General features: G+C 39.7%; 1 protein-coding gene across 1 annotated transcript in view; it reads right to left on the bottom strand.

Moving 5' to 3' along the window:
* CNTN4 (contactin 4) overlaps positions 1–25,804 on the bottom strand; it is a 1,007,382-nt gene that overhangs the window by 36,095 nt on the left and 945,483 nt on the right. The window lies entirely within an intron of this gene.

Here is a 25,804-nt window from a genome sequence, read left to right on the forward strand (position 1 = left end):
TTTTATATACAGTAGTGTGTATATGTTCATCCCAAACTCCCAAGTTATCCCTCCTCACCCTTCCCCTTTGGTAATGATAAGATTGTTTTATATATCTGTAGGTCTTTCTGTTTTGTTGAGTTCAGCTCAGTCACTCAGTCATGTCTGACTCTTTGCGACACCATGAACCGCAGTACGCTAGGCCTCCCTGTCCATCACCAACTCCCAGAGTCCAACCAAACTCATGTTCATTGAGTTAGTGATGTCATCTGATCATCTCATCCTCTGTTGTACCCTTCTCCTCCTGCTCTCAATCTTTCCCAGAATCAGGGTCTTTTCCAATGAGTCAGCTCTTTGCATCAGGTGGCCGAGTATTGGAGTTTCAGCTTCAACATCAGTCCTTCCAGTGAACACCCAGGGCTGACCTCCTTTAGGATGGACTGGTTGGATCTCCTTGCAGTTCAAGGGACTCTCAAGAGTCTTCTTCAACACCACAGTTCAAAAGCATCAATTCTTTGGTGCTCAGCTTTCTTTCTAGTCCAACTCTCACATCCATACATGACTGCTGGAAAAACCATAGCCTTGACTAGACAAACCTTTGTCAACAAAGTAATGTCTCTGATTTCTAATATACTGCCTAAGGTTGGTCATAACTTTCCTTCCAAGGTGTAAGTGTCTTTTAATTTCATGGCTGCAATCACCATCTGCAGTGATTTTGCAGACCAAAAAAATAAAGTCTGACACTGTTTCCACTGTTTCCCCATCTATTGCCATGAAGTGATGGGACCGGATGCCATGATCTTAGTTTTCTGAATGTTGAGCTTTAAGCCAACATTTTCACTCTCCTCTTTCACTTTCATCACAACACTCTTTAGTTCTTCTTCACTTTCTGCCAAAAGGGTGGTGTCATCTGCATATCTGAGGTTATTGATATTTCTCCCGGCAATCTTGATTCCAGCTTGTGCTTCTTCCAGCCCAGCGTTTCTCATGATGTACTCTGCATATAAGTTAAATAAGCAGGGTGACAATATACAGCCTTGATGTACTCCTTTTCCTATTTGGAACCAGTCTGTTGTTCCATGTCCAGTTCTAACTGTTGCTTCCTGTCCTGCATACAGGTTTCTCAAGAGGCGGGTAAGGTAGTCTGGTATTCCCATCTCTTGAAGAATTTTCCACAGTTTATTGTGATCCACACAGTCAAAGGCTTCGGCATAGTCAATAAAGCAGAAATAGATGTTTTTCTGGAACTCTCTTGCTTTTTCAATGATCCAGCAGATGTTGGCAATTTGATCTCTGGTTCCTATGCCTTTTCTAAATCTAGCTTGAACATCTGGAAGTTCACGGTTCACATACTGTTGAAGCCTGGCTTGGAGAATTTTGAGCATTACTTTACTAGCGTGTGAGATGAGGCAATTGTCTGGTAGTTGAGCATTCTTTGGCATTGCCTTTCTTTGGGATTGTCATAGTGAGTGCAGCACTTTCACAGCATCATCTTTTAGGCTCAACTGGAATTCCATCACCTCCACTAACTTTGTAGTGATGCTTCCTAAGGCCAACTTGACTTCACATTCCAGGTTGTCTGGGTCTAGGTGAGTGATCACACCATCGTGATTATCTGGGTTGTGAAGATCTTTCTTGTACAAGTTCCTCTGTGTATTCTTGCCACCTCTTCTTAATATCTTCTGCTTCTTTTAGGTCCATACCATTTCTGTCCTTTATTGAGCCCATCTTTGCATGAAATGCTCCCTTGGTATCTCTAATTTTCTTGAAGAGATCTCTAGTCTCCCATTCTATTGCTTTCCTCTATTTCTTTGCATTGATCGCTGAGGAAGGCTTTCTTATCTCTCCTTGCTATTCTTTGGAACTCTGCATTCAAATGGGTATATCTTTCCTTTTCTCCTTTGCTTTTCGCTTCTCTTCTTTTCACAGCTATTTGTAAGGCTTCCTCAGACAGCCATTTCAGTTTTTTGCATTTTGTTTTCTTGGGGATGGTCTTGCTCCCTGTTTCCTATAGAAAGTCACAGACCTCTGTCCATAGTTCATCAGGCATTCTGTCTATCAGATCCAGTCCCTTAAATCTATTGCTCACTTCCACTGTATAGTCATAAAGGATTTGATTTAGGTCACACCTGAATCGCCTAGTGGTTTTCCACACTTTCTTCAATTTAAGTCTGAATTTGGCAATAAGGAGTTCATGACCTGAGCCACAGTCAGCTCCCGGTCTTGTTTTTGCTGACTGTATAGAGCTTCTCCATCTTTGGCTGCAGAGAATATAATCAATCTGATTTTGGTGTTGACCATCTTGTCTGTTTTGTAAATAAGTTCATTTGTAGCATTTTTTTAGATTCCAAGCATAAGCGATATTTTTTCTGTGTAACTTTACTTCACTCATATATCACTTTTAAAAAATGAAAACTACTAATTTGTTTTTAAATTCACCCTTTACATTATGGTTTTAATTGGGAATGAAATGGACTTGCTCAGCCAAGATAGGTTGTGAACCCTAAAACTACATTCATACATAGATAGTCTCTACTTTCTCACTGACATAGGATTTCATAATTGATGTCAGAGAGTAAAATGGTGAAAATCAATGTGAATTAAATTGAAAGGTCACGCATATGACCCTATATAACCCTATATGCGAGACAGAATAAGAGACACAGATGCATAGAACAATTTTATGGACTCTGAGGGAGAAGGTGAGGGTGGGACGTTCTGGGAGAATAGCATTGAAACATGTATATTATCATATGTGAAACAGAACACCATTCCATGTTTGATGCATGAGACAAGGGCTCAGGGCCGGGGCAATGGGATGACCCAGAGGGATGGGATGGGGAGGGAGGTGGGTGGGGGGTCCAGGAAGGGGAACACATGTAAACCCATGACTGATTCATGTCAATGTATGGCAAAAACTATTACAATATTGTAAAGTAATTAGCCCCCAACTAAAATAAATAAATTTATATAAAAAATAATAAATAAATTGAAAGGTCATATAAGTGCCTACAGAGTGAAATTATGAATTCACCCATATTCCTGAAATTTCTCTATACTGAACCTTAAAGTCAAACAAAGCCAACTAAACACACCACAATAAAGAAGACAAATCAAAAGCAAAGAGAGACGGTAAAAGAATGACAACTAATCCCCTTCCACATTCACAGGATTGTGTTTCACAGGCTGTGCAGCACATAAACATTTACTGAATGTACCTCCTAGATTACAATCTCAGCTGGGAATTTTGTAGTGGATTCTGTTTCCAACAACCCACTCACTAAAATTTCCTCTTTAAAGAGTATCCAAAACAGTACTTTCTACCCTTTTATCCAACTTTGGAAAGCAAACATCTCAGGTCGTTAAAGAAGGAGTCTGTGTCCATATGAACTGAGTCAGTTCAGTTCAGTTCAGTCGTTCAGTCGTGTCCAACTTTTTGTGACCTCATGGACTGCAGCTCACCAGGCTTCCCTGTCCATCACCAACTCCCAGAGCTTGTCCAAACTCAAGTCCATCGACTCAGTCATGCCATCCAACCATCTCATCCTCTGTTGTCCCCTTCTCCTCCTGCTTTCAGTCTTTCCCAGCATCCATAAATGGATTCTAATCTAGTGGAAGTATATACTTTTGCTGTTTTCTGAAAATAGGTAAAGCTCAGGATAAGTGGATTGGTGTGCTCTTGGCGATTTCATGGTGTGCATGAAATCAGAAGTGAAAAACAGGTACTTCTAGCTAAGAGTTTTTTGCCTGGAGAATTCCATGGATAGAGGAGCCTGGTGGGCTACAGTCCAAGAGGTTGCAAAGAGTTGGACACGATTGAGAGATTAACAAACACACACTAGCTAAGAGATAATGGGAAAGACAACTGTTTATTTCAAACCTGAGGCTTTTGCAAGTCACATAATCAAAATCTAATATTGATTAACAGACCCAAAGGAAAAGGTACAGATAGAGATTTTTTAAATGACGGAAGGAGTTAGGAACAAATCACCTTTGAATAATGCTAAGCAGAAAATCTAGAAATAACTCCATTTCACTTACTGGGTCATTTATCATTTTTTAATTTAAAAATTCATCTATAAAATGAAGATTGGACTGCATAATTCCTGGACAAACAATTATATGTATCTCTGGTTTGTATTTGGCATGATGTCACCTTATTCTATTTTAAATGGCTGTCCACTGATTTTGCAATTTAGATTTTCATTTTAATGTACCTTCATTCATTTGTGGATCTATCTACCAAGCAATCTTTATGTGTTATATGGATAACAGTGTCCTAGTAACAAGAGAGACATGACAAAACTTTTTCATAAAAACTAACTGAGGGACTTCCCTGGTGGCCCAGTGGTTAAGAATTGGCCTTGTAATGCAGGGGGCGCAGATTTGATCTCTGGTTTAAAAACTAAGATCCCACATGCCACAAGGCAACTACTGAGCCTGTGTGCTCTAGAGCCCACACACAACACCTAGAGAGTCCATGCACCATTAGGAAAGATCCTGTGTGCCCCAACTACGACCAGAAGCCGCCAGATAAATAAATGCTTGTGCTTGGTAATTCATTCTTGCCCGACTCTTTGAGACCTGGCTCCTCTGTCCAAAGTTTTCAGGCAAGAATACTGGAGCAGGTTGCCATCTCCTCCACCGAGAGGATCTCCTCGACCCAGGGATTGAGCCTGCATCTCTTGCGTCTCCTGCATTGGCAGGTGGATTCTTTTCCATTAGTGCCACCTGGAAGCCCAAGTAAATAAACAAACAAAAACCAAAAACTGAGTCTAACTTCTAACTAAAAAACTAAACTAACAGAGCCTAACTAACTAAAAAACTAACTGTTCACATTCTAGATACTATGTTATATGCTTGACATGGATTGCTTCATTTATTTTTAACAAATACATACTATTATCCCTATTTAACAGATGAGGGAAACTGATGCCTAAGAGTGGTTAGGGAACTGTTTGTTGTGCTAAGCTGTCTCCCTTCATTTAGCTAAAAACATGATATCCATTCACAAACAATCCAGGGAACAAGGCTGAGGGCATAATACAGCAATCTGCACTCTTGATTATGTGTAGTCAGCGGAAGACATGTAAAAGCAGAAGAAATTCAGAGAAGACCGTCGGGTGAAGATGGTTTCAGAGGGCTTTACGGCAAGATGAATGAAGTTACTGTCTTAGGTAAAAAGCAGTGATGATTTTATACCTCAAATGCTGGCTCTACCTATAAGCTTACACATCACACTGATGAGCGCAGAGTCAGAAGTCAAGGCTAAAGTCCTCAAAAATGTCTTGGAGTTGGCACCTACCCGAAAGCCTAGAATCATCTGCAATTCTGGTTACATTTTTAATTGACATCTTTTTTTTCCCCTAAAGAAATGTTCATCCTTTTATGCACATTCAGTGATCTGGGACAGATTTTATTATTATTGCTGAACTCAGTTGCAAGGACCAAAGTTCTCTAAATCAAGGATTATGCTGGTACAGCTACTGTGATGACAGATGCTAATTCATTACCTTAGCACTTGTCACTGATTCACATTTGAGCCCTGAAGTAGCAAGAATCAATGCAAAGGAAGTCAAGCACAGTACACACGCCAGAGAGGTCTCCCTGGGACTGGAGACGATTAACCTAAAGGAGGTCAAAACCTCATTAGTTTCTTGGTTTTCTCAAATTGTATGCTTGCTCAATACTCCTGTTTTCCGTGTTATGAATTCAGATGCTCTTTATGTGATTAATTCATTTAAATTTGAATACAAACACTGTACACAAATAAGCAGATGGTGTCTTCAAAACAAAACTGTCTCTCCTCCTTTGGTTTTAATTCATCAAGATCAGGAAGAACCTATATTTACGACTTGTGTTCTGAAGAGTCACTCCATCTATTGTTCTGTGCATAGAACTCTCAAAAGCAATTAGAACTAAAGATGTGAACTGATGTCTGGATTTGGATGTAATTAAATAGCAACAATAAAATAGGGCCAACAACACCCCAAAACTTTCCAGCTTGTGGTTGGTTCACCACATGGAAAATGATAAATTAAGAACTCCAGAGGACTGATGCTGAAAATATATACATATATTTATCAAGTGCTTAACCATCAGAGAGTAAAAAAAAAATTTCTTTATGCTTTACAGTGTTTTCTATAACATAGAGAGAACAGAAAGTAACTAAGTGCTTTATTCTAAAGATCAAAACAACCATGAGAGAGAGATTTAATTATTAACCACTGTGTTAATGATTAAGTCAATGATTAGATGCATAATTCCTTTCACACTAACAATGAAATATCAGAAAGGGAAAGTAAAAAACAATACATTTTAAAATCACATCAAAAAATAAATAAAATGCCTAGGAGGAATAAACCTGACCAAGGCGGTGAAAGAACTATATATGGTAAGAACTATAAAACATTATAAAGGAAACTAAAGAGGATTCAGTTAAGTGGAAAGATATGTCGTGTTCTTCAATCAGATGAATTGATTTTGTTAAAATGGCAATGCTACCCAAAGCAATCTATAGATTTAATGTGATCCCTGTGAAATTATCTATGACATTTTGCACAGAATTAGAACAAACAATCCAAAAATTAATATGGAACCACAGAAGACCAAGAATTGCCAAAGCAATCCTGAGTAAATAAAAGCAAGAGGCTCTCTCAGACTTCAGACAATAAGACAAAGCCACAGAAATCAAAATAGTGTGGTATTGGTACAACAGCAGACATACAGATCAATGGAACACAATAGAGAGCTCAGAAATAAAACCACATATCTATGATCAATTGATCTTTGACAAAAGAGGCGAAACTATAAAATGGGAAAAAAGACAGTCATCAGCAGGTGGTGACAGGAAACTTGAACAGCTGCATGTAAATCAATGAAGTTAAAACATATCTTCATAACATGAATAAAAATAAACTCAAAATGGCTTAAAGACTTAAACATAAGACATGACACCATAAAACTTCTAGAAGACAGCATGGGCAAAACATTCTTTGACATAAATCATACCAATGTTTTCTTAGATCAGTCTCCCAAGGCAACAGAACTAAAAACAAAAACAAATGGAACCTAATAAAATTTACAAGCTTTTGCACAGCAAGTTCAGTTCAGTTCAGTTCAGTCGCTCAGTCGTGTCTGACTCTTTGCGACCCCATGAACTGCAGCACGCCAGGCCTCTCTGTCCATCACCAATTCCTGGAGTCTACCCAAACCCATGTCCATCGAGTCAGTGATGCCATCCACCATCTCATCCTCTGTTGTCCCCTTCTCCTCCCACCCCCAATCCTACCCAGCATTAGGGTCTTTTCCAATGAGTCAACTCTTCGCATGAGGTGGCCAAATTATTGGAGTTTCAGCTTCAACATCAGACCTTCCAATGAACACCCAGGATTGATCTCTTTTAGGATGGATTGATTGGATCTCCTTGCAGTCCAAGGGACTCTCAAGAGTCTTCTCCAACACCACAGTTCAAAAGCATCAATTCTGCGGCGCTCAGCTTTCTTCACCGTCCAACTCTCACATCCATACATGACCACGGGAAAAACCATAGCCTTGACTAGACGGACTTTTGTTGGCAAAGTAATGTCTCTGCTTTTAAATATGCTATCTAAGTTGACCATAACCTTCCTTCCAAGGAGTAAGCGTCTTTTAATTTCATGGCTGCAATCACCATCAGCAGTGATTCTGGAGCCCCCAAAAATAAAGTCTGACACTGTTTCCACTGTTTCCCCATCTATTTCCCATGACGTGATGGGACCAGATGCCATGATCTTAGTTTTCTGAATGTTGAGCTTTAAGCCAACTTTTTCACTCTCCTCTTTCACCTTCATCAAGAGGCTCTTTAGTTCTTCTTCACTTTCTGCCATAAGGGTGGTGTCATCCGCATATCTGAGGTTATTGATATTTCTCCTGGCAATCTTGATTCCAGCTTGTGTTTCTTCCAGCCCAGCATTTCTCATGATGTACTCTGCATATACGTTAAATAAGCAGGGTGACAATATACAGCCTTGACGTACTCCTTTTCCTATTTGGAACCAGTCTGTTGTTCCATGTCCAGTTCTAACTGTTGCTTCCTGACCTGCATACAGGTTTCTCAAGAGACAGGTCAGATGGTCTGGTATTCCCATCTCTTTCAGAATTTTCCACAGTTGATTGTGATCCACACAGTCAAAGGCTTTGGCATAGTCAATAAAGCAGAAATAGATGTTTTTCTGGAACTCTCTTGCAAAGGAAACCATAAAAACAAACAAACAAAAACAAAGAAAAGACAACCTACAGAAGGGAAAAAAAACATTTGATGCAATGATGCTAAATTGCTTATACATCTCAACAACAAAAAAACAAACAACCTAACTGAAAAGTGGGCAGAAGATCTTAATAGATATTCCTCCAATGAAGACATACAGGTGGCCAGTAGGCGCATGAAAAGATGCTCAATGTCACTAATAATTGAAGAAATGCAAATCAAAACTACAGTGAGTACCACCTCACACTAGCTTGAATGGCCATCATTAAAAAGTCTACAAATAACAAATGCTGGAGAGGGTGTGAAGAAAAGGGAACTCTCCTACACTGTTGTGAATGTAAATCAGTGCACACTCCTTCCAAAGCTTTTTGCATCTAAAAGGAATCAGAATATGATGAAGCAGGAAGAATAGTTAAGATTTTAAATGATTTCTAAGGTCCCTAAAAAAAATTAGATTGAGACTTCCTAGCATCTTTTACTGGTCTATATAAATGCATTAAGCTTCTGTCTCTTTGTTATGAAATTGGGATAAATGACTAGATAGAGCTGCAACAAACTGGAGAGTTATGTTTGAAACAATTTGAGTTGAAAGAGGCTAGATGAATGCCTATGAGTAAGTATGGGTTGATATATACTTAAGTAGGTATCAGGAAGTATGTATCAACAAATTGATAAAGCACACCTTTGTAAACAAAGATGAAATATTTTCCTTTTTCTCTCTATTTGATCCTTCAACAATCTGGCTTATATATATACAACTGATTCACTTTGCTGTAAAGTAGATTGACATGGCATTGTAAATCAACTATATGTCAATAAAAATGTAAAAAAAAAAAAAACCCATTCACTTAGAGCATGTAATAAAAATGCAAACTGTAACAACTTAATGCTTTTTGTAATCTCTTAGAGTATTTTATTTAAAGGAAATTATCTCTTTTATAGGGCTTCCCTGATAGCTCAGTTGGTAAAGAATCCATCTGCAGTACAGGAGACCCTGGTTCAATTCCTTGGTCAGGAAGATCCAGTGGAGAAGGGGTAGGCTACCCACTCCAGTATTCTTAGGCTTCCCTTATAGCTCAGCTGGTAAAGAATCCACTTGCAATGTGGGAGACCTGGGTTTGATCCCTGGGTTGGGAAGATCCCCTGGAGAAGGGAAAGGCTACCCACTCCAGTATTTGGCCTGGAGAATTCAATGGGTTGTATAAGTCCACGGGGTTGCAAAGAGTCAGATACGACCGAGCAATATCTCTTTCATGTTGAAGAACACTTTGCCCTTGCTGTACTTTCTTTTCCTATTAATTTTAGCTAAATTTAATATTTAGATCTCATTTTGTTTTTTGCTTTGCTCAAATTGCTTAAGGATAACATGTGTTATTTTACAGAAACAATTATTTTTCCAAAAAATTTTTGACTGCACATATTCCAAGATGTTAATATCGGTCAGTTCTGAGGAGTATGAAAAACACAATTAGATGCATAAATTATAACACATTAACCAAGTCTATGTCCTGACCAGTAATGCTGAAGAAGCTGAAGCTGAATGGTTCTATGAAGACCTACAAGACCTTCTAGAACTAACACCCAAAAAAGATGTCCTTTTCATGATAGGGGACTAGAATGCAAAAGTAGGAAGTCAAGAAACACCTGGAGTAACAGCCAAATTTGTCCTTGGAGTACAGAATGAAGCAGGGCAAAGGTTAACAGAGTTTTGCCAAGAGAACGCAGTGGTCATAGCAAACACCCTCTTCCAACAAAACAAGAGAAGACTCTACACATGGACATCAACAGATGGTCAACACCAAAACCAGATTGACTATATTCTTTGCAGGCAAGATGGAGAAGCTCTATACAGTCAGTAAAAACAAGACCAGGAGCTGACTGTGGCTCAGATAATGAAATCCTTATTGCCTAATTCAGACTTACATTGAAGACAGTAGGGAAAACCATTAGACCATTCAGGTATGACCTAAATCAAATTCCTAACGATTATACAGTGGAAGTGAGAAATAGATTTAAGGGACTATATCTGATAGACAGAGTGCCTGATGAACTATGGATGGAAGTCTGTGACATTGTACAGGAGACAGGGAGCAAGAACATCCTCAAGAAAAAGAAATGCAAAAAAACAAAATGGCTCTCTGAGGAGGTCTTACAAATAGTTGAGAAAAGAAGAGAAGCAAAAAGCAAAGGAGAAAAGGAAAGATATACCCATTTGAATGCAGAGTTCCAAAGAATAGCAAGGAGAGACAAGAAACCCTGCATCACTGATCAGTGCAAAAAAAACAGAGGAAAACAACAGAATGGGAAAGACTAGAGAACTTTTCAAGAAAATTAGAGATACCAAGGGAACATTTCATGCAAAGATGGGCTCAATAAAGGACAGAAATCGTATGGACCTAACAGAAGCAGAAGATATTAAGAAGAGGTGGCAAGAATACACAGAAGAATTGTACAAAAAAATCTTCACGACCCAGATAATCACAATGGTGTGATCACTCACCTAGAGCCAGACATCCTGGAATGGGAAGGCAAGTTGACCTTAGGAAGCATCACTATGAACAAAGTTAGTGGAGGTGATGGAATTCCAGTTGAGCTATTTCAAATCCTAAAAGATGATGCTGTGAAAGTGCTGCACTCAATATGCCAGCAAGTATGGAAAACTCAGCAGTGGTCACGGGACTGGAAAATGTGAGTTTTCACTCCAATTCCAAAGAAAGGCAATTCCAAAGAATGCTCAAACTACTGCACAATTGCACCCATCTGACACACTAGCAAACTAATGTTCAAAATTCTCCAAGCCAGGCCTCAACAGTATGTGAACAGTGAACTTCCAGATGTTCAAGCTGGTTTTAGAAAAGGCAGAGGAACCAGAGACCAAATTGCCAACATCTGCTAGATCATCGAAAAAGCAAGAAAGTTCCAGATAAACATCTATTTCTGCTTTATTGACTATGCCAAAGCATTTGACTGTGTCAGTTCAGTTCAGTTGCTCAGTCATGTCCGACTCTTTGCGACCCCAAGAACCACAGCACGCCAGGCCTCCCTGTCCATCACCAACTCCAGGAGTTTACCCAAACCCATGTCCATCGAGTCAATGATGCCATCCAACCATCTCATCCTCTGTCGTCCCCTTCTCCTCCTGCCCTCAATCTTTCCCAGCATCAGGGTCTTTTCCAGTGAGTCAGGTCTTCACATACGGTGGTTAAAAGATTGGAGTTTCAGGTTCATTATCAGTCCTTCCAATGAACACTCAGGACTGATCTCCTTTAGGATGGACTGGTGGGATCTCCTTGCAGTCCAAGGGACTCTCAAATCTTCTGCACACCACATTTCAAATGCATCTATTCTTCAGTGCTAAGCTATCTTTCCAGTCCAACTCTCATATCCATACATGACTACTGGAAAAACCATAGCCTTGACTAGACGAACCTTTGTCGACAAAGTAATGTCTCTGCTTTTTAATATGCTGTCTAGGTTGGTCATAAGAATAGCAAGAAGAGACAAGAAACCCTGCATCACTGATCAGTGCAAAAAAAACAGAGGAAAACAACAGAATGGGAAAGACTAGAGAACTTTTCAAGAAAATTAGAGATACCAAGGGAACATTTCATGCAAAGATGGGCTCAATAAAGGACAGAAATCGTATGGACCTAACAGAAGCAGAAGATACACTGAAGCAGAAGAAGACACTTTCCAAGGAGCAAGTGTCTTTTAATTTCATGGCTGCAATCACAATCTGCAGTGATTTTGGAGCCCGGAAAAATAAAGTCAGCCACTGTTTCCACTGTTTCCCCATCTATTTGCCATGAAGTGATGGGACCAGATGCCATGATGTTAGTTTTCTGAACGTTGAGCTTTAAGCCAACTTTTTCACTCTCCTCTTTCAATTTCATCAAGAGGCTCTTTAGTTCTTCTTCACTTTCTGCCATAAGGGTGGTGTCATCTGCATTTCTGAAGTTATTGATATTTCTCCCGGCAATCTTGATTCCAGCTTGTGTTTCTTCCAGCCCAGCATTTGTCATGATGTACTCTGCATATAAGTTAAATAATCAGGGTGACAATATACAGCCTTGACGTACTCCTTTCCCAATTTGGAACCAGTCTGTTGTTCCATGTCCAGATCTAACTGTTGTTTCCTGACTTGCATACAGGTTTCATAAGAGGCAGGTCTGTTGGTCTGGTATTCCCATCTCTTGAAGAATTTTCCACAGTTGATTGTGATCCACACAGTCAAAGGCTTTGGCATAGTCAGTAAAGCAGAAATAGATGTTTTTCTGGAACCCTCTTAGCTTTTTTGATGATCCATCAGATGTTGGCAATTTGATTTCTGCCTTTTCTAAATCTAGCTTGAACATCTGAAAGTTCACGGTTCACATACTGTTGAAGCCTGGCTTGGAGAATTTTGAGCATTACTTTACCAGTGTGTGACACAAGTGCATTTGTGCAGTAGTTTGAGCATTCTTTGGTATTTCCTTTCTATGGGATTTAATGAAAACTGACCTTTTCCACTCCGTGGCCACTGTTGAGTTTTCCAAACTTGCTGGCATACTGAGTGCAGCACTTTCACAGCATCATCTTTTAGGATTTGAAATAGCTCAACTGGAATAACATCACCTCCACTAGCTTTGTTCGTAGTGATGCTTCCTAAGGCCAACTTGCCTTCCCATTCCAGGTTGTCTGGCTCTAGGTGAGTGATCACACCATCGTGATTATCTGGATCGTGAAGATCTTTTTTGTACAGTTCTTCTGTGTATTCTTGCCTCCTCTTCTTAGTATCTTCTGCTTCTGTTAGGTTCATACCGTTTCTGTCCTTTATCAATCCCATCTCTGCATGAAATCTTCCCCTGGTATCTCTAATTTTCTTGAAGAGCTCTCTAGTCTTTCCCACTCTATCGTTTTCCTGTATTTCTTTGCATTGATTGCTGAGGAAGCCTCTCTTATCTCTCCTTGCTATTCTTTGGAACTCTGCATTCAAATGGGTATATCTTTCCTTTTCTCCTTTGTTTTTTGCTTCTCTTTTTTTCACAGTTATTTGTAAGGCCTCCTCAGAGAGCCATTTTGCTTTTTTACATTTCTTTTTCTTTGACTATGAGGATCACAATAAACTGTGGAAAATTCTGAAAAAAACATGGAAATACCAGACCATCTGATCTGTCTCTCGATAAACTTGTATGCAGGTCAGGAAGCAACAGTTAGAACCGGACATAGAACAACAGACTGGTTCCAAATAGGAAAAGGAGTACGTCAAGGCTGTATATTGTCACCCTGCTTATTTAACTTATATGCAGAGTACATCATGAGAAACGCTGGGCTGGATTAAGCACAAGTTGAAATCAAGTTTGCCAGGAGAAATATCAATAATCTCAGATATGCAGATGTCACCACCCTTATGGCAGAAAGTGAAGAAGAACTAAAGAGTGTCTTGATGAAAGTGAAAGAGGAGAATGAAAAAGTTGGCTTAAAGCTCAACATTCAGAAAACTAAGATCATGGCATCCGGTCTGATCACTTCATGGCAAATAGATGGAGAAACAGTGGAAACAGTGGCTGACTTTATTTTTTGGGGGTCCAAAATCACTGCAGATGGTGACTGCAGCCATGAAATTAAATGACACTTACACCTTGGAAGAAAACTTATGACCAAACTGGACAGCATATTCAAAAGCAGAGACATTACTTTGGCAACAAAGGTGCATCTAGTCAAAGCTATGGTTTATCCAGCAGTCATGTATGGATGTAAGAGTTGGACTAGAAAGAAAGCTGAACACCAAAGAATTGATGCTTTTGAACTGTGGTGTTGGAGAAGACTCTTCAGAGTCCCTTGGGCTGCAAGAAGATCCAACCAGTCCTAAAGGAAATCAGTCCTGTATATTCATTGGAAAGCCTGATGTTGAAGATGAAACTCCAGCATTTTGGCCACCTGATGCAAAGAGCTGACTCATTTGAAAAGACCCTGATGCTGGGAAAGATTGAAGGAGGGAGGAGAAGGGGACGACAGAGGACGAGTTAGTTGGATGGCATCACTTACTCAATTGGCATGAGTTTGAGTAAACTCCAGGAGTTGGTGATGGATAGGGAAGCCTGACATGCTGCAGTCCATGGGGTCACAAAGAGTCGGACGTGACTGAGTGACTGCACTGAACTGAACCAAGTCATATTATATTCTGACTTTACTAGAAGAAAAGTTTTCTTAGTTAGGGATTTTATTATCTATAAAAACAAGTGTTTGTGGTTTGTAGAATAAGAATTCCATTTTGATGTTGTTTGCCTTATACTATAGCAACTCTTTCCTTTCAGTATATAATTTCTTTACATTTCCCTCCCAGTGCCAAGATATTCACTTGGTGCCTATCAGGAAAGTGTTTAATATGTGCTTTAGTCATCTTCACTCCTTGGAGGTATACATCTTCCTGTTTTAGTGACTGTCTTGATCATAATGTTTAAAGTTATTTTATTTTTAATTATAGAATTACTTTGCATATCATGATACATTTTTTTGCCACATATCAACATGAATTAGTCATAGGTTTACATATGTCCCCTCCCTTTTGTACCCCCTTCTCACCTCGTTCCTCTTTCAATCCCTCTGGGTTGTCACAGAGCACTGGCTTTGGGTTTCCCGTATCATGCAGAAAACTCCCACTAGCTATCTATTTTACATAGGGTAATATGTATGTTTCAATGCGATTCTTTCAAATCACTCCACCCTCTCCTTTCCCTACTGTGTCCAAAAGTCTGTTTCCTCTCCTTCCCCAACTGTGTTCAAAACACTGTGTCTGTGTTTCCTTGCTGCCCTGCATATAAGATCGTCAGTGCTATCTTTCTAGATTCTACACATATGCACTCAGCTCAGCTCAGTCGCTCAGTCGTGTCCGACTCTTTGCGACCCCATGAATTGCATGCAGCACGCCAGGCCTCTCTGTCCATCAACAACTCCCGGAGTCTACCCAAACCCATGTCCACTGAGTCAGTGATGCCATCCAACCATCTCATCCTCTGTCGTCCCCTTCTCCTCCTGCCCCAATCCTACCCAGCACTAGGGTCTTTTCCAATGAGTCAACTCTTCGCATGAGGTGGCCAAAGTATTGGAGTTTCAGCTTCAACATCAGTCCTTCCAATGAACACCCAGGACTGATCTTCTTTAGGATGGATTAATTGGATCTCCTTGCAGTCCAAGGGACTCTCAAGAGTCTTCTCCAACACCACAGTTCAAAAGCATCAATTCTGCGGCGCTCAGCTTTCTTCACCGTTCAACTCTCACATCCATACATGACCATTGGAAAAACCATAGCCTTGACTAGACGGACTTTTGTTGGCAAAGTAATGTCTCTGCTTTTAAATATGCTACCTAGGTTGACCATAACCTTCCTTCCAAGGAGTAAGTGTCTTTTAATTTCATGGCTGCAATCACCATCAGCAGTGATTTTGGAGCCCAAAAAAATAAAGTCTGACACTGTTTCCACTGTTTCCCCATCTATTTCCCATGACATGATGGGACCAGATGCCATGATCTTATATTTCTGAATGTTGAGCTTTAAGCCAACTTTTTCACTCTCCTCTTTCACTTTCATCAAGAGGCTCTTTAGTTCTTCTTCACTTTCTGCCATAAGGGTGGTGTCATCCGCATATCTGAGGTTATTGATATTTCTCCCGGCAATCTTGATTCCAGCTTGTGCTTCTTCCAGCTCAGCATTTCTCACGATGTACTCCGCATATAAGTTAAATAAGCAGGGTGACAATATACAGCCTTGACGTACTCCTTTTACTATTTGGAACCAGTCTGTTTTTCCATGTCCAGTTCTGACTGTTGCTTCCTGACCTGCATACAGGTTTCTCAAGAGACAGGTCAGATGGTCTGGTATTTCCATCTCTTTTAGAATTTTCCATAGTTTATTGTGATCCACACAGTCAAAGGCTTTGGCATAGTCAATAAAGCAGAAATAGATGTTTTTCTGGAACTCTCTTGCTTTTTCGATGATCCAGCGGATATTGGAAATTTGATCTCTGGTTCCTCTGCCTTTTCTAAAACCAGCTTGAACATCTGGAAGTTCACGGTTCACGTATTGCTGAAGCCTGGCTTGGAGAATTTTGAGCATTACTTTACTAGCATGTGAGATGAGTGCAATTGTGCAGTAGTTTGAGCATTCTTTGCCATTGCCTTTCTTTGGGATTGGAACGAAGACTGACCTTTTCCAGTCCTGTGGCCACTGCTGAGTTTTCCAAATTTGCTGGCATATTGAGTGCAGCACTTTCACAGCATCATCTTTTAGGATTTGAAATAGCTCAACTGGAATTCCATCACCTCCACTAGCTTTGCTCGTAGTGATGCTTTCTAAGGCCCACTTGACTTCACATTCCAGGATGTCTGGCTCTAGGTGAGTGATCACACCATCGTGATTATCTGGGTTGTGAAGATCTTTTTTGTACAATTCTTCTGTGTATTCTTGCCACCTCTTCTTAATATCTTCTGCTTCTGTTAGGTCCATACCATTTCTGTCCTTTATGGAGTCTATCTTTGCATGAAATGTTCCTTTGGTATCTCTAATTTTCTTGAAGAGATCTCTAGTCTTTCCCAATCTGTTGTTTTCCTCTATTTCTTTGCATACATATGCATTAATATGTGGTATTTGTCTTTCTCTTTCTGACTTAACTTCGCCTGTATAATGGGCTCTAGGTTCATCCATCTCATTAGAACTGACACAAACCTGTTCCTGTTTATTTATCTCCTGCACTGCAGGCAGATTCTTTACCATCTGTGCCACCAAGGAAGCCTCCTTTTGATAGCTGAGTAATATTCTATTGTATATATGCACCACAACTTCCTTATTCATTCATCTGTCGATGGACATCTAGGTTGTTTCCATGTCCTGGTTATTGTAAATAGTGTTGCAATGAACATTGGGGTATATATGTCTTTTTCAATTATGGCTTCAATTATGCCCAGTGGTGGGATTTCTGGGTCATATGGTAGTTTTATTCCTAGTTTTTAAGCAATTGCCATACTGTTCTCCATAGTGGTTATACCAATTTGCATTCCCACCAACTAAGTGGGAAGAGGGTCCCCTTCCCTCCACACCCTCTCCAACATTTATTGTTTGTGACTGTGATGGTTTTGATGATGCCTAAAGTCAGATTGTGTCTTCTTTTTAATATTAAATTTTGTAGAGAAACTTTAAAAAACGGGATTTCTCATATGGTGGTTTTTTGGGTGGAAGTAGGAGAGAGATTTAAGAGGGAGAGGGCAAATATACGCCTATGGTTAATTCATGCTGATGTATGACAGAAATCAAACCAATATTGTAAAGCAATCATTAATCAATTAAAAATAAATATTTTTTTAAAAAATGGGATTCTTTAAAAAATAAGAACCAAAGAGCTGGCAGTCAACTTACCTCAAATGACAGTAAGGGGGAATGGATAGAGAACTATTTTTGGTAGTCATTAAAGGCCAAAGCAAAGACCATTGGTTAATGATCACAATCAACCTGGAGGAAGAATCTCTAGGGATGAATTTAAGGTCTCTCTAGTTGGTCCTATTTTTTTTTTTCAATAAAAATAAAACCAGTGCTGGATGAACTATTGTTCATTAATTTTGCATAAAACACACATCAAAAAGGGATCCCTAAACATGAGATGAGACTCAGAATTCCCAGCGATTTCAAACTGGACCAATTCTTTATTTCAGGATGAACTAAAGAGGCAAACCCAAGTGGCGTAGTGGTAAAGAATCCTCCTGCCAAAGCAGAGATGTGGGTTCTATCCCTGGTCGGAAAGATCCTATAGAGAAGGAAATGGCAACTCATTCCAGTATTCGTGTCTGGGAAATTCCATGGACAGAGGAGCCTGGTGGGATACAGTCTATGGGGTCACAACGAATTGGACAGGACTGAGCACAAAGCACAGGCAAAGGGGCAAAGCGAAAAAACTTCACTTCTAAAACTAAGCTAGATAGGTTCAGGCTGGGGGAAAACTGAGCTGGCAATTCACATGGGAAAAACTTGAGCGTTTCAGTCTCAAAATGGTCTATGCAGCTGTGAAAGAAGCTAATGCAATCTTTGGCTGTACTAAATAGCATTGATATTCATCTTAGAGAGGTAAAAATCCCATTATGCTTTGCATTAATGAGACCACAGCTCACTAGGAACATCCTTTGGATTCACTGACACATTATTGCACCTAGGTTAGTGAAGGAGCTAATAAACTTGTAACAGTTAAAATAAATGAAAATGTCTGACAGGAAAAGGAGAAATGAGAGGAGACATGAGACTCGTCTGCAAAATATGTGAAGGGTTTATAAGCAGCAGATGAATTGAGCTTACTTTGTGTTGCCTCAAAGTAGAAAGCAAAGGGTAACTACAAATAGGCATAGTTTGGCTCTGTAAAAAGGAGAGCTTTCTAAATAATCTGATTTTATGAACAGGAAAATGGGCTGCCTGTGGAGAATATGCACCACCATTTCTAGAAGTATTTAAATGGAGGTGGGCTCTATCCAGCTCTGTCAGGTTACACAGAAGCCAGCCAGGATAGATGAATTCTATTACCTCTCTAAAAAGCCACCTTTCCACTGCCTTCCTGACCACTCTCCTCATGAGTGATCCTTTTCTTGTTCAAAGCTTGTCAGCATTAACTGTCTGTTCTACTTCTTCAGCGTTACGTTTGAGCATTGCTGTGGAATATCACTATCCCATTTCTTCTCTGTCATCAGATTCTAATTCTGCTACATTGACTGTGCTAAAGCCTTTGACTGTGCAGATCACAATATACTGTGGAAAATTCTTAAAGAGATGGGAATACCAGACCACCTGACCTGCCTCCTGAGAAACCTGTATGCAGGTCAAGAAGAACTGGACATAGAACACTGGACTGGTTCCAAATTGGGAAAGGAGTATGTCAAGGCTGAATACTGTCACCCTGCTCATTTAACTTATATGCAGAGTACATCATGTGAAATGCTGGGCTGGATTAAGCACAAGCTGGAATCAAGATTGATGGCAGAAATATCAATCACCTCAGATATGCAGATGTCACTGCCCTCATGGCAGAAGGTGAAGAAGAACTAAAGAGCCTCTTGATGAAGGTGAAAGAGGAAAGTGAAAAAGTTGCCTTAAAACTCAGCATTCAAAAAACAAAGAACATGGTACTGGATCCCATCACTTCATGACAAATAGATGGGGAAACAAGGAAACAGTGACAAACTTTATTTTTCTGGGCTCCAAAATCACTGCAGATGGTGACTACAGCCATGAAATTAAAAGATGCTTGCTCCTTGGAAGAAAAGCTATGACCAACCTAGGCAGCATATTAAAAAGCAGAGACATTACTTTGTTGACAAATGTCCATATAGTCAAAGATATGGTTTTTCCAGTAGTCATGTATGGATATGAGAGTTGGACCATTAATAAGGCTGAGTGCTGAATAACTGAACTGTGGTATTGGAGAAGACTCTTGAGAGTCTGTTGGACAGCAAGGAGATCAAACCAGTCAAACCTAAAGGGAATCGGTCCTGAATGTTTGTTGGAAGGACTGATGTTGAAGCTGAAGCTCTACTTCTTTGGCCACCTGATATGAAGAACTGACTTACTGGTAAAGACCCTGATGTTGGGAAAGATTGAAGGTGGGAGGAGAATGGGACAACTGAGGATGAGATGGTTGGATGGCATCACTGACTCAATGGACAAGAGTTTGAGCAAACTCCAGGAGATGGTGAAGGACAGGAAAGCCTTGCGTGTTGCAGTACATGGGGTTGCAAAGAGTCAGACATGGCTGAGTGACTGACCAACAACAAATCAGATTCCTGGGGGTTGGGGACTACATCTTACACTTTTGTCAATCCTTGGTGCTCAGCTCTGTCCCTACTCATGAGCGTTAGTGAATGATTAATTGAGTAATGATCCACAAAAGGCAGTGTTGGTTATTAATAAAAGGAAGGACCTAAGCTTTGATGTGATGTAGACTGGGAAGCTATCGTGCTGTATTTCTTATTTTCTATCCTGACTTAAACTGACTATGGGCTTCCCTGGTAGCTCAGCTGGTAAAGAATCTACATGCAATGCAGGAGACCCAGGTTTGATTCCTAGGTCAGGAAGATCCCCTAGAGAAGGGATAGGCTACCCACTCCTGTATTCTTGTCTGGAGAATGCTCATGGACAGAGGAGCCTGGTGGGTTACAGTCTACAGGTTTGCAAAGAGTCAGACACAAGTGAGTGACTAAACACAGCACAGAACAAGTTGACTATAGAGCAGAGAAAATCAGCCACCTAATTTTTCACTCATTGTGAAAACTCTGACCCTCTGTCTGCTCATGGCAGACTTTTGTCTTTAAGGCCACGTTTAGGACTTTTTCTCTCTTTTAGAAAGTAATTTATTTAAAAATAATTTATTTTGAAATAATTTCAAAGTTGTAGAAAAGTTTTCAGAAAATACAAAGAGCTCCTTTTCCTTCACACAGACACCTACACTGTTAATATTTTATTGCATTTGCTTATTTCCTGTTCTTTCTCTAATATATAATAGATATGTAATAAATATATATATATCCATAATTTATATTTACCTACTATCGTTAGTCTTTTTCTGAATCTTTTGAGAGCAGTCACAGACATCATAACTCATCACCCTAAAACATTTCAGTATGTATTTCCCCAAACAAGAACACTTTGCTAATAACCAGCACTACTTCCAAGTAATCAACCCTGGCACATCACCATTATGCAATTCAGATCCCGTTCAAAATTTGCTAACTTTCTCAGTAATGTCTCTTTATCTTTTGATCCAGGATCTTATTCAGGAGTGAATGTTGCATTTCATTGTCAAGCTTCTTTAGCCTCTGTCAAGTAAGGACATTTCTTCTGTTCTTCCCTGTCTTTCAAATCCTTGATATTTTTAAAGAGGACAGACCTTACATTTTGTAGGATGACTCTCAAGCTAGGGTTCATCTGATGTTTCCTTATGACCTATCTCAGGTCTGCATCTTCAGGAGGAACAACACTGAAATGCTATGCAGTACCTTCAAAGTGAGTCAAACCAGGAGCTATGTGATGTCATATGCACTCATCTCAACACCGACCAACGACCATGTTGATTCTAATCACTAGGTCACCTGGCTTCACTACCTTGTATTTTGCAACTTGCAACTGATCCGAATTTTCTGGGGAGATTATTCCAAAATTGGGGCTTCCGTGGTGGCTCAGATACTAAAGAATCTGCCTGCAATGTGGGAGACCCAGGTTCAGTCCCTGGGTTGGGAAGATACCCTGGAGAAGGAAATGGCAACCCACTCCAGTATTCTAGCCTGGAGATTCCATGAACAGAGGAGCCTGGCAGGCTACAGTCAGTCCATGGGGGTTGCAAAGAGTCAGACATGACTGAGCAACTAACACTTTCATTTTCATTCCAAAATTACACCAATATTTGATATTCATCAAACCTCGATCCACCAGCCTTAGGATCCATTGAAGACTCCTGTCAGAAGAAACCACCTCTCTGATGTTGCCAAATGAAAAAGTCTGTATCTCCATCACTTCTTCTACATATATTAGATGACATTCAACTTTAAAAAAGAACTTTCTTTTCTCATTTATTCATCTATTTTCGGCTTCCTATTGTATTCAATGACTTGTAATACATTACTATTGTTTTCTCTTTTGATGCTCAAATTGTCCCCATTTGGCCAGTCCTTTTAGGCTGGCTTCCTATGCCCTTGGGACATTTTGTTATCATTTGTTTCCTTACTTTTTGGCCCAGTAAGAAGTTCCAGGCTCATCTGTGGTGCTATAGCTCTAGAATGAAATCCGCAATTTCTCCATGGAGGATTAGTTCTTTTCAGTGGAGGATGGTTTTGAGAAACCAAGATGTAGATATTATTGTGCTCATTGATTCTGGTCCCTCTCATTCAAAGAGCTAAGCACACACACACACGTGTATAATACATGCACATATACATCTGTAACTATTTCTATATTTTATCCTCAAAACATGTATTTGCTTAATCAACTTTTTTGTTTGGTGTAATCAATCCCCAAACTTTGTCAACTGTCTCCTCTGCCCATCACTTCTTCATCTACCCTCAAGTATCCCATGTCCAGGGATTCTGGAGATATAGAAACATGCCTCCACATCCCTCTCCAACCCTCGTCACCACCCTACATCCTCAGCCTGTACTGACTCCTCTTGTGTTGGGAAGAGAAGGGATCATAGGAAGAGAGAGGAAAGCAGTGGAAGGGAAGACAGGACTTAGATCACTTTAGTATTCAAAATGCAGAAATTTTAAGTGAATATGCCACAGAAAAATACATTTAAAAGATGGCTAACTCTAAATCTAGAGCACATGCTATGTAAATATTAAAGTTTTATGCTACTTTTTAGAAGAAAAATGAATACAGAAAATGTTTATCATTTTACTAAAACTGAAACACTCTGAGTTCTGCTCTTCACACCATGGTGAAAACTTGAGTCAATACATTTATAAAATTTCTATCATCAAAACAAGGCATTACTTCAAATTAATTAAGCTTTTAAAAACTAATTTATTATTAAATAGAAAAAACTGATTGGTATTCTAATTTTTTTCTCTGTTATGTAGTTTTGGGTCTACATTTGAAAGCAGCTATCAAAACAAACAGCAGCATAGCTTCCAGTTTGTTTGTTTGTTTTTCCTGACTAACTTTTTAGAAATTCATTCTGTTAGGGAGTCAGGTAGGGAAGAAAGGAAGGAAGGATGGAGTGGGTAAAGATATCCTTGAGAAATCTACACTACTAAGCTAAAAGTTATTTTCAGATTGCTTCATTAATGCTACTTTTGAGGGTATGCATTCTCTTTGTTGTGAGAAGTGGAATATTTCCTGCCATTATCAGTAAACAATGATGTCACAGTCATCAGCAATTGTAGCCACCACATATGGTGAGCTGGTCAGCCTGAGGAAACCCATGAAGGAAAAGAATATCTGCCATCAAGCAGCCATCAGATTGCAGCCACTCCCTATGGTGAGCCCCAAGGAAACTCAGGATGTGAAAACACATTGGCCCCAGATAGCTGAGGTGCATATCAAAGGAATGATTTCAGTGAGCCCAGACTCTTGCATCTTCCCATACTTAGAAAAGCACTAAATTCCTTAACTTGAGATGTCAGGTTTTCCTTAATTAACAATAACCTTTTGATGTGCCTATGGTCTGCCCCTTGTTGCAAGGCTTCTATATAAGCTACCCCACCCCCACTACCTCCTCAGATGATTTCTCTCAGGGTTGCTTGAGATGCTGCCTTCCAGGCTTAAGTCCTAAAAATTTTCACTGAATAAAACACAACTTTCAACTTTGAGGTTGTGATTTTTTTTTTAAGTCTGCAGTTATATTTGCCAACTATTTCTTATGGAGGCAGTTTTCCTCACTGTCTTTCTAATTTTGATTTGGAAGTTCATCTTATAAAGAAGTTTGTTTTTTTTTTTTCTTCCTCATGAACATTCCTCCCTATGTGTGGCTGCAAAGCCCTAAACAAGTTATGTGAAGGGTTTGGGGCTTATATCTCATAGGGTAGCAAACAGCAAACATACACGGCATCTCACCCTGTACAGGCTTGGTTCTTGTTTTCTTAAGTGGTATTGCCGCTCAGTCTGACCATAAATGAATTTCTTTTAAAAGTTCTTAAATCTGCGAATTCTCTCTTCCCCACTCCTACCCGTTTCCTGGCAGAGAACTGAGACTCAAGCCTTAACTTTAGGCATAACAGCTTTAACTGCCAAAATATACTGATGAAATACAATATATTCAGTGTATTCGTTGTTGTTGTTCAGTTACTCAGTCATACTCAACTCTTTGTGACCCATTGGACTGCAGCATGCCAGACTTCCCTGTTCATCACCAACTCCTGGAGCTTGCTCAAACTCATGTCCATTAACTCGGTGATGCCATCCAAGCATATCATCCTCTGCTTCCCTCTTCTCCTCCTGCCCTTAGTCTTTCCCAGCATCAGGGTCTTTTCCAATGAGTTGGCTCTTTGCATCAGGTGGCCAAAGAAATGGAGTTTCAGCTTCAGCATCAGTCCTTCTAATGAATATTCAAGGTTAATTTCCTTCAGAATTGACTGGTTTCATCTCCTTGTTGTCCAAGGGACTCTCAAGAGTCTTCTCAAGAACCATAGTTTGAAAGCATCAATTCTTCAGTGCTCAGACTTTTTTATGGTACAACTCTCACAACCATACATGACTACTGGAAAAACCATATACTCATCTAGATAATATCAGGCATCTATGCATTTGATATTTATTTCCAAGTCTCCATTTTGGTTATAAATTACTACTCTTTTGGAAATCTTTTAGACATGTGATTTATTTTAGACATTTACTTTTCACTAAGATTTGTTTTGTACTGAGCAGCTAGGTCTGTAAATTGAAAATTTAGAAACTTTTAAAACAAATGGAGTCTATTTTCTCCTCGTTTATCTTACCTCTCTTTTTGTTAACACAATTAAAATCTGATTTTATTGTGTGAAGAAGTGAAGGGCATCAGTTGGAAAACAAACAAACAATGATTTTATCTTGGCTGAAGAGAAGAAAATCTTCCCTTTTTTGGTTGTAGAAAAATCACAGCAAGAGCCTAGGGCACTTCTAAGGAGTCAAGGTTTTTAAGCGATTCATGCCAAGCAGCACTGCCATGCAGTATCATGACCTGGTTCTTTGAACAACTTGTGCACCTTGACAAATGACATCAGAAGAAAACATAAGGCAAAGTCTGACCCTAGTCGGACTGAGCAAAAACTGGAGCCTTCTGTAAAGTGATTTACGAATCACCCCTGAGCAGAACGCTTACCAATCTATGTTCAAGGACTAGAGGAAAACACACAGCAGGGTGTTTCATCAGCTTGATGGCCACCAAGGGAAACCACGACACACAAGTCAGCTGAGGGTGGCCAAGTACAGGTACCGGGGAAACAATCAGCTAAATGATAATCAATGCTTTGAGACTTGCCTGGTAAAAATGTGTAGCATAAAGCACAGAACTTAATTATGCAGGCTGCTCTAATGACACCTGGATGTTCCTGGTTGCCATTCAGGTTTTCAAGTCAGTTACAACTATTAATAATGAGGTTTTTTTTAAATAAGCAAGGTTTAATTTATCTTAAAAACGTTCATGGTTGTTTGCTTTTTTTTTTTTAACCTGCTGTCAGGACAAGCAAACCTGTGGTTCGGATTTGTGCCATGTTTTAGAAGCAGGGATTCTCAACTGAGAATCCCTTTCCAAATAGAATTTTCTGCAGATGCGAGAATCCACTATGAATAATATTCCACAAGCAAAGTAGAAGCCATTACAGAGGTAGAGCAGGAAATGCTAAATTTACCCTCTAATGTTTTCTTTGTGAAGCTTTCTGTAAGATTTAAAAGAAATTATCTAGAGACTTCCTGGTGCTCCAGTGGTTGAGAATCCACTTTCCAATGCAGGGGACACGGATTCAATCCCTAGTCAGGGAACCAAGAGCCCAGGTGCCATGGGGCAACTAAGTACAGCCAAAAATAAATGATCTAAACAGACTACTAGAAAAAAGTATTCTCACTGACAAATTACTTGTATCTTCAATATAATTAAAATT

The sequence above is a fragment of the Giraffa tippelskirchi genome, chromosome 9, assembly GCF_054371585.1.
Source record: "Giraffa tippelskirchi isolate mGirTip1 chromosome 9, T2T-mGirTip1v1.2.pri, whole genome shotgun sequence".
NCBI classification, from domain to species: domain Eukaryota; kingdom Metazoa; phylum Chordata; class Mammalia; order Artiodactyla; family Giraffidae; genus Giraffa; species Giraffa tippelskirchi.